Genomic DNA, 15,217 nt, shown 5'->3' with positions numbered 1-15,217 from the left:
CGTGAGATGCCGTAAACATACCGCAAATAAATTTACTTTACCTACCAGTTTATTCGCACTCTTAGCTTCAATGAGGTGACTTCTGCATTCCGCACGATTAGTTTCGATTCCAGTCAGCGAAATCCGTAGAAAGGACGAAATTGTAGTCTCTGGATAGATTAAACTGATCTGTCCCGGGTATGTTTCATTGCTGTAGGTGCGCCACCCTATAGCCTCACACTATAGGAAATGTTCATTTGCAGGTATATAGTACGCAAAACAAAATCAAATAATACTAAGCTTTGTTTGCATGTGTTGCTAAGTTACAAAATCGGAGAAATGACAAGAAGTCTGATTTCGGTTCGCCTTGGTTTAAGCTAAAATAACTTTTGTCTTTTAAAATTACGGGTTGGACCACCTCGAATCTCATTGCTAGAAATAGTAGTGGGAAATTACTTTCCTAAATTGCTTTTAAGAGCCATTACATGTTTAACTAAACCGCCAATTGTGTTATGCTTTTTTAATATTACCACGCATTATGATCGTCCGCATCAAATTTCGATTTGAAACAAATTCTCTTTTTTTTTTTTTTTTGATTACAAAAAATCCTTTAGAACAATTACCGTGTTTGTCCACTGTGTTAATTCATATAACCTAAATTTTACCAAATAAAGTTCGAGTATGAACAGTTTGCTCATTAACGGGTATTCATATTCTCCTGTTTCTGTTTTATTTTTCAGATTGATACTTCGTTCATTTAATGTATATAGAGCAAATTTTCACGAAATAAATAAACCTTGCTTCGCTCAAGTTTCCAATATATTTAATGCTGCGTCTTCCCACGTTGTGCGGTATATTTTTTACATTTTTGTGTGCGATGGCCCAAACTTCTTTCGATGTTCTGCGAAATTAAAAACGCGCAATTCCATTTGACATCAAAAGACTTTCTATTCATTCCAAAATAAACCTGTAACATAGCTGCAATACATTTATCAAACAAATTCACATTATGATTCTAGGTATAAGGTTTTATATTTACATTTCTTTGAGGCTACTTTGCTGAATGATTATATAAGCAATCCAATAGGTTCATATTAGAAAAGGCAAAAAGTTCCATTAATTTTAATTTATCCTTATTCGATTTACTAAACAACGATCTATACGATGAACCAGTCAAACCCGGTCTGTCATTCTTAGGTTAATCCTGCTAGACAAAAATCTGTAAATATTTTAACTTTTTTTTCAAAAAAAAAGTTTTCGACCGTAAATCGCTTTTTGGCGCAACATTGCCGGCCCAAAAAGTTTCGAATTACGGAAAAAAGAGAGAATTTCAAAAAAACTTGAATTGAGCTGGATAATCTCGATCTTTTCTTTTTTTACATTCCGTTACTTGATAAGCCGTGACCTTGAAAGAAGCGTTTTCAATGTGGTGACGGTCCCTAAAACGTTTTTCGTTAATAACTCCTGTTCTACTGCACGGAATGCAGTGAAATTTCGTACCCTGGCTGTATTTTGTGGTCTAAACATAATTATGTAGCAAAAAATAGGGGTTCCTATTTGAAAATCAAGAGTTGGTGCTCGTTTTGCTTTGTATATGGTCCCTTATCAAAATTTTACCTATGTAGTTTTAAAGAAGACTTTAAACCAAGTCGGATGACACCTTTTTTTCCTTTCTAGCATGTATAATGGCCGAATAATTAAAAGTGTTTCGTTTTTTTTTTCTATGACTGTACAAGGTTATTGCACTATGAAGTATGAAAATGGGGTTCTTTAAGGGAAATACTTTCCCAAAAGCTATTATTTAATTTCAGAAATCAGTTATCTAGCAGTATTTTCTTAAAGATGTTTTACTCAACTCCTCATCAGTCTTTTTTTAAAACAGCGATGCAATTAGGCACTAAAATAACATCTCTGCAAATACTGTGAAATTCAAAGCTCTCTTACAACAAAATGTCGGAGGGATCTGCCTGTCCTGCAAAAGAGATAGAATGCCACGGATTTTATTTACATGCAAATTTAACGTAAGCGTATTTTGATCTGAATTCATGTTTTTTTGGTTAAAAATCATTTAAATATTTATTGCTGAAACAATCTGTAAATACAACTTGCTGAACGTATTGTGTTCGAAGACGCACGCTGTATCCAAATTATTTTGCTCCCAATAAAAGTATAGGAAACAAATGCGTGATTCATTGAAAGCAATTCCGAATCATGGATAGAATTGAGAACAACAAACCTCTATTTATTGTTGACTCCAAGAAGACTCTTGCCGTTTCCTCCTACATGTTTTCTGGTAACTTTCGAGCAAATTAGATTTTCCTTCAAGTGATTTATTTGCACATTTTTCACATAGAAAAAGGTAGAATTCCGCATTGAAAATTCTATTTTTGTGATTTTTCTGCTGTAAGACCGTTCCATCGGGATGCTATTGGTTAGGATAACGAGAATAAACGAGCATAGTGCCAAATAAAGAACCATTAATCGGCTCAACCAAACTTTTGTTACTTCCACGAGTGTCTTTTATGCATTAGTTACTAGGATAACAAGTATAGATAACCTTTTAAAATATTTGTCTGGAAACATGAAAAATATATATTTTATGGTAAGTGGTTCATTCTTAAATGAATCTATTTTAAATTCCTTGTTTATATCCTTTCAAATTAAGTTTAAAATGTCATTCTTATTTCAATCAATGCTGTTTTTAGAAAACTACCATTACGTTATGACCATAATTTATCATATACAAGCGTCTCTCGTATAACTCGTACTAGTGTTACTCCGTTTCGATATTACACGGTACCAAATTAGCAATTATTATTACATGGTTTTGATATTACACGGTATTAAATTAGCAATTCTTACTACATGGTTTCGATATTACACGGTACCAAGTTAGCGATTATTATTACACGGTTTCGATATTACACGTACCAAATTAGCGATTATTATAACACGGTTTCGATGTTACACGGTACGAAACTTGAATTTAATACTTCAAGGTTCTGATATAACACGAAAGTCATGTTTAAAATTTCGTTTCCCTTTTTGTTTAATACATACTGTTAATGTTTTTCGATATAACAAGGTACACATCCCTTGATTCATATTATTTCTAAGTCTCGTATAACACAGGTTCAATGTAAAGCGAAACACTTTTTAAAAAGTGTCGTTTATCACACTTTTGATACTACACGGAACGAATTAATCGTGTTATACTAGGGACGCGCCTGTAAATCTCAAAACTGAATTAGTGTCGGCACCTCTTTAACAAATTATTTTCTCAATTTACTAAAAATCTTAAAATGCTGTTTTTTTATTGCTGGAAGGGTATTAACAAAATAACTACTGAAAATGCATTGAATATAAATTTCTGTAAATTTGTACTCTATATTTTTTTATTCTTTAGATACTAAGAAATTAAATGTTTTTACAATATGCTAAGACCGATACGTACACTACATGAACATAAGTGTTGGGACACTTTCAAAAATTCACTTTTTAAAGGCATATATTTACAAATGATTCTGGCAATACGACATATCAAAGTTTAAGGAACTTAATTAGTGTATATGTGCATAAAAAATATCGTTTTTTAAAAGTTAAATCAAATATGTTCATTACAGAGTATTACACACGGTGCTAATGGGGTAATACTACAATCTGTTTGTGGACGACTCGGGAAAAAACGATACATTTTGCTTTGTTGCATTACTATCAATGTTACTTATGCTTAAAAAAAATATAAAAAAAATAAAAAAATGAATGTGTCATGACTTTATGAAAACAATTCGGTAAACCATAAACTGTTGTAAACTGTCAAGTTAGATGGTGTGTCACAAAAAACAAAAATTCAAAATTGTGAGAAACAAATTGCATGAACTTGATTATTTTCTGAAGTCAATTTTACCGTTAATGTTTCACTTTGGAAAATATAATAATTATTTTTTTAACTCCTTCATTTTACAATGTAAAACTCATTTAATTACTATTGCATGGTTGAAAGTTAAAGAAGTATAACGAACAAGCTGTTAATTATCATCTATACTATGATTTTCATAAAGCGTGTGCTACAACAGTCACTACAGAATGCAAGCAGAATCATTAAAGAATAATAATCTCAGTGACGGACAAAGAAGTTACACAAAGCACTGCCCAAATTGACCTAATATTCAACTGTCTTCTCACTATTAAGTATATCTTCGGCTGTTCAGCAATGGGGTTGTTTCTTGCAGTCAAAAGTACTAATTTTAGTCAATGAAGTTGATAGAATGAGCAAAAAAAATAACATGGAGCGAAGGAAAACTTTTATTTTCAAAACGATATTTGTTTAATTATTTTTCTTAAATGTCCGATTTTTCAAACAAGGCGTGGTATTTATGACGTCACAAATAAGGAATTTTTATGCGCTAGTTCACTGGAGGGCTGAATGCTTACGCATGCTATCTACCGCGTTTCCAGATTATGATAATTAATATTTGCGAATTAAATATTGCACTCTAAGCCCTCTATCAACCATATCGTAGCCAAAACATGTGCGTAAAGAAGCGAATTAAACATTGAGCTCCGTGCTAAAGGCATCAGTGAATGGCATTTCATCATTTGTGATTTCATGTGCAAAAGAGTAAAAAATTAAATTAAATCTGCCCAACAATTAAAATAATTGTTAAAATGTATTAAACTTTGTCAAATTATTTTAAAAATGGTCAAATCATGTTTTTAGCATGCTCTTTCAGAAAAAAAAAATACTTTTAAAATTTCGGAAACGACCCCATTCAGGTCAGGATTTTCAATATCTGCCTAGTAGACCCAGAGGATAAGATTTTCCATACAACTATTGAGGTCGCCGAAGCAGTCTTCGACACTTTCAGAGCAAGCTAATACTTTCCATTTGTACTTTATGAACTCCTCATCATCATCATTAAACGCATCATATTGATTTTCATTTAAGAAAACATGCGGCTGGGCTTCTATGACGGCATATAGATATCGCCATTTTTTACAATTTCATATTTATCGTAACGAAGTCTCTTTAAGGCCGCCAAACAATTGTTGATGACAAACAACTAAAATATACATAAACTCCTTGCTATTTCAAGTACCAGATTGTTTTTTATGTCATAACGAATGTAAAACATTTTTTGATACACCGATTAAAAATAAAGACCGAAAGCGGAATTCTGTTCGATACGGAAAATTGGTTTGTCGTTTATTTAACTTTATCAATTTAAAAACACACATCATCATATATATATAACAGCCAATGATCGGTTTTGGTGAATATGTGTTTCGGTAATGTTTAACATGCAGGGAAAGGCTTTATTGTGAGAAGGCGAACTTGACTTAACTGTTTTACTGGTAAGATGGTGCCATTTTAGGATAATGGAGGAACAAAAAAATGGTCAACAGTTAACGCTACCACTTGCAGTTTAGGGTCAATCCACTGGAGTTAAGTTTTCAATTTCAACTATCAAACTATCAACAAACAGGCAATGGCCTTCGTTCAAATGTAGAAGAAATTCTCACCCGTCATACCTTATGGGGCGATTTTCTAGTAAATAAATAAAAAAAAAATAAGAAAACTAAATTAGAATGTGATAACATAAGTGCATAGTATAAAATTTTACAAAAGCATGAGCAACCGCAGCAGAACGATGGTCCTGTTGCAATATCATGGACTAAAAATCAAATAGCAATCCAGAATGAAACCGAAACTACACGGAGAGAAACGAAGATAGAGACCATGTACATACTCATCACAGATGCCTCAGCGAAATAAATTATTCGAAAACCATGAAATTGCACCTTAAAGAAGTAAATAAACGTAATTCTGTCTTCGAATGGAAACATTGATCTGACTCATTTATTCAAATAAATTTATTCCTTCGAATGGACGGCAGCAACCTCTGATTTAGCATTAAATTATAGGTAGCAGCGTTCGGATCGAATGGTAATTACATGTCATAATTTGGGAAGAATTGCCAATATATCTTGTGTAAACGGAGATTCGTCTTTTCGAACGTCTAGGAAAAGGAAAAGTTCATTTATCTTTGCTCGGAAAAGAATAAAGATAGTGCGTTCAGGTATTTCCCGTTTTCATAGCTAAATTACGATTATTACGAGAATATTTCCTTGCAGGGCTCAGAGCAGGTTTTATATTTAAAACCTTGTCTCAAGCAAAAATATGCCTCAGAGATTTGATAAATATCATTTTCCTGAAATGAAAACTTTGTAATGAGGTTTATTAGTTCTGAATATTTTATGTATTGTTTATTCATTCACTTTTATTTTCAAATGTGCTATTTTAACTGTTTAAAGTTAAGTTCCTAGGTAGGTTTTCGCTGATTTTTTTTTCTAAATCAAGCTGCATAGCAGCACCTCTCATGGTAACTGCAAGGAATTAGTATGTTTTAAGGTTGTAATTAGTATGATCTATGAAAAGTCAAAGAAAACCTTGGAAGAAACACGTTGCAAACAAATGCTCTCAATGCAACCAAATGCAATAATAATTCATAACCAATTATATCGAGCAAAAACCTGTACCGTCAGAGTACGGATTTAACTTAATCTATATCATAAGGGAAACTAGGAAGACTAGACCCAATTTTTCGTTTAATATTTCTCTTTCTCTCTCTCTCTCTCTTTTTGTAGAATAGTTAGAACGAAACAAAAAAGAAATATATAAATAGTTTGTCATTTTGTACATTATTATAGTTAAAAATATAAGCATAATTCTAAGTAGAAATGGTAAAAAAAAAATATGTTCATCACGTCTGCAAATGGGGCAAGTGTCCCTAGAGCTAGGAAGAGTTGACGCAACACTTAGGGAGACATGACAACCCTCATGATTGTAAGAAGACTCATAGATATTGAGATCAAAAACGCAGGTTTGATGGTGTTTTTTGCTTTAATAAGTGATACTTGAAGTGAATGAACAAATGTTCACTCTTTAGGTAAAGTGTAACATTTTTAAAAAAATAAACTTACTCCATATCAGCAGGAAGACTCATAGATATTGAAATCAAAACAGAAGGTTTAATGGTATGGTGTGTTTTGTTCTAATAAGTGGTACTTGAAGTGAATATACAAAACGTTCACTCTTTGAGTGAAGTGTTACATGTATAATTTTTGATTATTAATCTTGCTCCATATCAGCAGTAGAGCAGAAGTCGAATTGAAAACTTTATCAGATCAGACCTAAGCAATATTTCAGTTATTTACTAAGTAACAACTTATTAGGCTCAAAAATTACTATTACTTTAGTTATTTGTCAAATAAAAAGTTTTTAGACACATATTACACAATAGTTATTCATAAAAATAAAATCTAAAAATCAGGCCTTCGTATTCACAACACTGTAAAAAAATTCAGAAACATTACTGACTATTTCCGTGTAACCGGGGATTTTAATGGTTTTTATCCACTTCCTGGAAATATCACGTATCAAGGACAAAACGTTTCCTGAATTGCTACAAGTTGCACGAATGCAGAGTTCTCTCTGTTGTAAAAAATATTTTTAGCTCCCAGTTTAAAGATTAACTGAGAGTATTTATAAGGTGCATCGGCTTCAGTTCATTTACGGCTCGTCCATGCTGATTAAACTCCCAGAGGAAGCGAATAAGTATGGACTTCGTAGCTTTGCCAGAATTGCAAGCGAGATGCTTGATACTTACTTGCAATTCTAGCTTAGATATGGCCATGCTTGCAGTACTGCTTTTGGCACTGTCTTGATAAATCAGGAAGGTGCCAAGCTGTAATATTATCCCTGCCGGAAATAAGTTTGAACTGCCAGAGACACAAAGGCTTTAAACGGAAAGATTTCTGGATTTTTCAGGAAGGTTACTGAATTTTAGCGGAAAATTTTTCTGGTTTTTGCGAGATATGTAACTGGCAGAAAGTGGGCATATCAGCTGCCTATTATTTTCCAGAAACGTTTCTGAATCGTTTTTACAGTGAACATTAGAGTTATTGCTTGAATAAAATAAAATCATTTGCGGCCTAAATCATAATATTTTATTTATTCCAAAATAAAAATTCATTGAAAAATATCAAATAGAAAAAAATTAAATTAATCTTTGGGTCAAGTCTCTCTTGTTAACTTGGATCAAAACTTCCTAGTGTGATTTCTTTTGTTTACATTAAAGTTTTAGCAACTTAGATTAAAGTTATATGAAACTATACTGTACATACTAGCTGACCCAGCCACGCGTTGCTGTGGCGAAGTAGTTGGATTAAAATATTATTTTATTCAATATTTTAATAGAATCTAATTAACCCCTTCAGTCGGAATTATGAAATATTGGACCAAAAATGTTGATATTTGGTACACAGTGTATTGTAGTAAAGGGTATCTTATAGACAAAATTTTGAGTTTGTAGGAGAAAAATTAAAAGAGTTACGGCACGTCCAATATTCCGGACTTATATTTTTGAAATCAATATTTCATATACAGAAACGATAAAATACCGAACAAACATCATCATAAAATGTTCTACAAACAATTATAAAACATAATATAAGCGTTTGAAACGATTAAGTAAAGATTATATGTTTTTAAAAAACTCAAGGAAAAAAATCTCGGTTTTCCGATGAAAATCCATGGTTGGAAAAATGAGCCACTCTCTATCTCTCAATCCTTATATGTCAGTGTTGTCAATCCCAAAACAAAAAAATTATTTTACAGATTATAATAAGTAGAATGCAAAGAGTCAACTACAAAAAAAAAATCAACTAATTGAATCAATTATTAAATGAATAGCAATTGTTTAAAGTGTATGTCCGGTATACCGGACACCAGGTCTGAAGGGGTTAATATTTTTAGTAAAGCTCAAAATAGTCTAGCCAATTTTAAAACATATGAGATTGATAATGGACGTGTTAGGCTGAGGTAAGTACTTATTGAATTTAGTAAATACTAACTAAATTTGCAATTGTAAAAGCACTGTACTTACGCTTAGTAAATTTTGCAAGTAGGACTTCGGCCAAAAATATAAGAAAAATAACTTGAAAGTAATAGTAAATATCGAAACTAATAGTAAAATATTGGAAAATAGAAATTAAGCATAAACCAACATACACGTTTTGAATATACACTACATTTTATTCATCTCAGAGTTCTCTACAGTTTGTAATCAATAACTTCTTTACAAAATACATTAACTAAACTAAAAACGTATAAAAATTAAATTTTATAAATGAGGTAGATAACATTGACTTCGATCCATTCTTTCTATTATTTGAAAACTGAAAATTATCTAAGCACTAAATTGTGCACAATATGCTTACTTAACCTGTCTTTATCTAACACGAATAGGTATGATAACTTTCCCAAATGTGAGTAGGTTGTTTCAAGTCCAAACTAAAAGTAGACATTGTTTGGTCTTGAGATCTATTTATGGTCTTTTCAAAATCTAAATGAATCGGAAATTGAAGCCTTCCAAATGTGTTTGAAAATTATGACTCTATTAATGGTTTACGTGGCAACACAAAAATTTCTTCTTCCGTCAAAAAAACTTTTCCGTCAAACTTCTGTCAAACTTTTCCGTCAAAATTGTTGAAATTTGATGAAAAAACGTGTACCGCTGCATAATCTAGGTGGGTTTAAACTGTGAAAAAGAATGATTGGTGAACCAATTTTCAGCCGAGAAGCGTCCAGTGGCATTCCTGGTATATCCAGAGAATTTAAAAATTTAGTTGGAATGTTTACGGCTTTGTTTTCATCGAGAACTGTATAGCCTCGTTCAGCTTGTTCAGCATCAACGGTCAGCACAATATGATTATGATTTTTTTTTTTCAGCTGTCAGTAATGACTCATTATTCACTATAATTGCAGCTGAGACAACGTTATTGTAACGTTTTTTTCTCGTTGTAAATCAGTGTTAACTAAGTCGGTGACCAATCGATCAAGTGATATCTCACCATAATGACTAAACAACAAATTCGAAATTGAAATGCATAAATCTTCAATCAACACTAAAGCGTCATTAACCATCTTTGGTGCAAAATCTAGATTTGGACATCGGTGTCTTTGTTTTTAACTCTATGGAGTACATCATCGAACATAAAATTTATATAGTTTCCCCACAGAAATGATGATTGTGTTGGATATTACGTCGTCAAAATTATCTTAAACATTTGACGAATACTGTTTTTCTTTATGCAAAACCTGCATTCGAAAATGCAACTCCCAATGATTGGGTGCTACCATCAATTACGATTCGCGAAATGCATCGTGATATCTAATAAACAATCGAGAAATAACGGTCCGTAAATATTTCCCTCAGTTCGGAAATGTTTTACGAAAACAAATGCAAAAACAACGTGCACTTTGTTTTGGATGCACAGTTTTGTTTCGGATGGAGTTTTGGTCCGAATGTCTTGGCTGTAATTTTTAATTATGCAAGAGATTGATGAATGTTGTGTTCTTTGTTTGCATGGCTTCCATGATTTTTTTTTTTTTTTTTGATTTTATTCAACACTGTAAAAACAATTAAGAAGCGTCCTGAAAAATAATGGGCAGCGAATGCGCCCAATTTCGGCCAGTAACATATCTTGCAAAAAAAATAAGAACGTATCCCACTAAAAGTCAGAAACAATCCTAAAATTATCCTGAAATCTTTCTGAAGAATTCCGAAACCTTTCCGATTCGAGACAATCATTTCTCTGAAACCTTTAGAGAGAAGCGAAGTAGGATTAAAAGTAATAGCTTGGCACATTTTCCGACTCACGAAGAAAAAACTAAAAGGGGAGCTTAGGTAATGCAGACGGAACGTTATTGACCTGAAGTCGATACACTTGATAAATACGGTCAGTTAGTCTTTAAACTGGGAGCTAAAAATATGCGCAATTTTCGCAACAGTGAGAACTCTGCATTCATGACGTTTGTAGCACTTCAGGAAACTTTTTGACGCAGATACTTGTTTCCAAATAAAATTGTTGAGGACCTGTGAAATCCCAACATGTTCCACGGAAATGATCAGTGACATTTCGGATTTTTATACAGTGCATGTAAAGTAGCTTGGAACATTGGTAAATGATTTTATTTTTGAGAATCGAGCCAATCACATTAGGTTTTTGACAATGTAAAAAAAAATAAATCAGGGTTGTTTTTGGTTGTTCAAGTGTTCTTCGTAGAAAATATCTGTGGTAAAATATTCTCCTTGACCGTTTTCAAGATGTACCTCAAGATGCTGTACAAAAAGGTCTCTTTCGAATATGGAGAAACTAAATTATGCCAGATAGCTTTGTTGCTGTTTTTATAACTTACTCATCTCTCATCATGTTATTTCGTCAATTTTAATCCTATTTCTGATACCTCAAATGCGACCTGATAAGGACCTTAATTAACTCATTTGACAAAGTACTTACCGGATTTCACGGAGCAGCAAAACTCGACATTTATATGAGTCTCATACGTTTCAAAAAGCAGTGGTGAGTATAGAACTACCCGCTACTTATCAATTTCAACTTGATTTGTAGAATTTGACATTTTCATTGAAAAGTAGGGCCTCTACACTCCTCCTTTCTACGGAGATATTGTTAATAACCATCAATATCTGTAACATAGTATCATTTGTAAATTTTTATTAACTTAAGAATAACATTTTAAGGATGAATTAACTTACAGCGCCATCTATTAAGAATTTGCAGAACCAAACAATCAATACACACACTATTAATGTATTATAATTATTTTATTTGCAGTAAAAAATTATAAAAACCATCCAATCTTTTAAGTTGGTCCAAATTACAGATAAGTATGAAATTTGATAAAAATCGTTTGAGTAGTTTCGGAGTTTACCCCGAACAAACATCGTGACACGAGATTTTCATATATATAGACTAGCTGACCCAGCCACGCGTTGCTGTGGCGCAGTAGTTGGATTAAAAAAGTCTTTTACTCATTATTTTGATAAAATCAAATTAATATTTTTAATAAAGTTCAAAATTGTTTAGCCCATTTTAAAACATAATAACATTAAGTAAATTAAAAATATATAAAAAATGAGGTAGATAACATTTATTTCGAATTGTTTTTTCTATTACTTAAAAACTGGAAACAATCTATGCATTAAGTTGTGAACAATATTCTTGCTTAACCTGTCTTTTGCTAACACGAATAAATATGATAACTTTCCCACTCGTGAGTAGGTGATAGATAGTTTTCCCAGGAGATAAATATGTATATTTCAAGTACAAACCGCAAATAGACATTGGTTGGTCTTGAGATCTCTTTATGGTCAAAAGCTAAACAAATCGGAAATTGAAGCCTTCGAAATGTGTTTCAAAATTATGGCGCTATTAATGGATTGCGTGACAACACAAACATTTTTTTTTAACTTTTCCATCAAAATTTTTGACTTTTAATGAAGAAAGGTGTACTGTTGCAGAATCTAGGTGAGTTTTAATCGCGAAAAATAATAAATTGTTGAGCCAATTTTCAACCGGAAATCGTGTAGTCGCATTCCTGGTGTATCCAGGGAATTTAAAAATTCAGTTGGAATGTTTACTGCTTTGTTTTCATCGACAACTATATAGGCTTGTTCAGCATCAATGGGGAGCTTTTTTTTCCAGCCGTCAGTAATGGCTCATTATTTGCAATAATTGTAGCTAAGACAGCGTCATTGCTCTGTTGTTATACGTTGCAAATAGTGTTAACTAAGTCGGTGGCCCAACTATCAAGTGACGGCATATCATAATAACCTAAGTGGCAAATTTGAAATTGAAACGCAAAAACCTTCAGTTAAAACTAAAGCTTCATATTCATCTCTGGTGTAAAATCTGGATTTGGACATTTTTTTGTTTGTTAAACTTTATGAAATCCGTCTTCAAACGTGAAAGTTATATGGTTTCTCCTTAAAAAATGATGATTGTGTTGGATAGTATGTCATCCAAGTTGTTTTAAACAGTTGACGAATACTGTTTCTCCTTATGTCAAACCTGCTTTAGAAAGTGTCAACTCCCAATGACTTTGTGCGACCAATAAATACAATTTGCGACATGCATCGGGATATGTATTCGACAGTCGACAATTGACGATCCACAAATATTTCTGTCCTTTCGGGAATGTTTACCGAAAACAAAACTGCTACAAAACCAGCGCGATTACAGAGGCAATTATGATTTTTAAAAAAATTAAATTTATCTGGGAATAGACTCTCAATTAGTTCACTTTTCGTCTCAACGGCAGTGTAGAAATTGTCTGGCTATTTGTTGTGCTGTGTATTTTGATACAGTTCAATTTCACCGTTTGCAATACCCAGCAATTGCATAGAAAATACTTGTGCGATTAGATTATTTTGCGTTTATACTCGCATGTTCATGGCCAATTGCATTATCTCGACATTACGCTATAAAAACGATTGTTTGAAACATGCATTGATTTCATCGGAATAACTGGTAATGTCTGCCGGAAGTCCCCAGACAGTATTCAGACAATTTCGCCTAAAAGTTTATTGCCGTTCAAATCTTGCACAATCCTATGATGTACTTCGAATGGATGGTTTTACTCATGAGCCTTAGTACACTTATCCCAAATTATAATTTCACTCTCTTGCAACACTACAGCCATACCACGTTTTTTTTTTCTTTAGTGTTACACATTGCGTTTTGCTTGTTATGAATATCTAATAGGCAACTTTAAAGCTGAATGTGCAGTTCGTCTGCCATCTAGAAAAAGTAACAGGAATGCCTGACGATGCAATTGTCACTGCAATTTTCTGTTGCGAACGTATCTTTGCAAGAATTAATGATATCAAAAATCTCTTGGGGAACAAAATAAAGAAAATAATTGTTCTCCGCTTAAATTCATTAACCTTTCTGAAATTAACCTGGAATATTTTTGAAGAATTCAGTAGTCTTCTTGGTTAAAGACAGTTATGATTCTGGCACCTTCAGAGAATCGTAACGCAGGTTTAATATAATAACCTGGAATCTTCCTGCTTTTCTAAGAACGCTCTCAAAGCATTAATGCATGCATTGCCAACGCGAAGACAGACTCTCAAGCAAGTAGCTCGAATGTAACTCCTCAGCAACTCTTGCAAAACTTCGTGATCCAGATATCTTTTCGCACTCATTGCGTGTTTAGTCAATCTGGTCGAACCGTAGCCGCCACGAAACCGATACACCTATTAAATACGTTTAGTTAATCTTGATACTGGTGGAGAAAAATATTTTTCACAACGGTGTGAAATCTGCAATTTGTAGCAATTCAAAGAAACGTTTTGAAAAATATAGTTGATTTTTTCAGAAAGTGAATAATAACCTGTAATATCCCGAAACGTTAAATGGAAATTCTAAGCAACATTTCTGAATTTTTTTATCATGGTGTTTTTAGCAGTACGTCATACGATGTTAGAGTTATATCGATTAATTAAATTACACCGCCATCTATTAAGAATTTTTAGAACTAAACAATTAATTCACACTATTATTGGATAATTAATATGAAATTTGTAATAAAAAATTATAAAATTTATCCTATCTTTTAAGTTGGACCAAATGACACATAGATATGAAATTTGAGAAAAATCGGTTGAGTAGTTTCGGAGTTTACCCCGAACAAACATCGTGACACGAGATTTTTATATATATAGATATAGATAGCTAGAAAAGTGACTAAAACATGTATACTTTTAAAATTCATTTCCCTCAAAACCGGAGGTTAAAATCCAAAAAATTCCAAAAACTTGAAACTTTACTTTCAAGGTGCAATATTATTTAAAACTGATTTTTTTGAAAACCACTCAGAATTCTGAAATGGCTTGCCCCAGCAAAATACTGTTGTATGACTGGTCAACCAATAATGTGACTAAAATTTTCCAGAAATACATTTTCATGTAAAAAATCCTCATGGGTCAAACATCCCTAGTTTCCCCTTCATATTCTACAAGCAATTTAAGCTATTTCACAAAACAACGGACATAATAATTCCATTGTGTGTTGTTTGAAGTTATTAAATACATTGCTTTCAAAGTGAGTACATTTTATGTATTTAAAGCATAAAATTAATATATACTGCATGAAAACTTGAATTAAAGTAAGATGAATTCGATAATTAATTAAGCACACCACGGCTTATTGCTAAATACTTAATCACTCAAAGGTATTCGAGTAACAATCTCTTTGTGTGAGTTTGAAGTTTGGGATTTGCATATAACTACGTTAATTTTACGAACTTTAATTAATAACAATTAGTTATATATAAGTCAATATAATAATAACTTTTATTTTCTTTGTTTAA

The sequence above is a fragment of the Uloborus diversus genome, chromosome 8, assembly GCF_026930045.1.
Source record: "Uloborus diversus isolate 005 chromosome 8, Udiv.v.3.1, whole genome shotgun sequence".
Lineage (NCBI taxonomy): Eukaryota > Metazoa > Arthropoda > Arachnida > Araneae > Uloboridae > Uloborus > Uloborus diversus.
The sequence above is the reverse complement of the archived record's forward strand: the minus strand, read 5'-3'. Positions refer to the sequence as shown.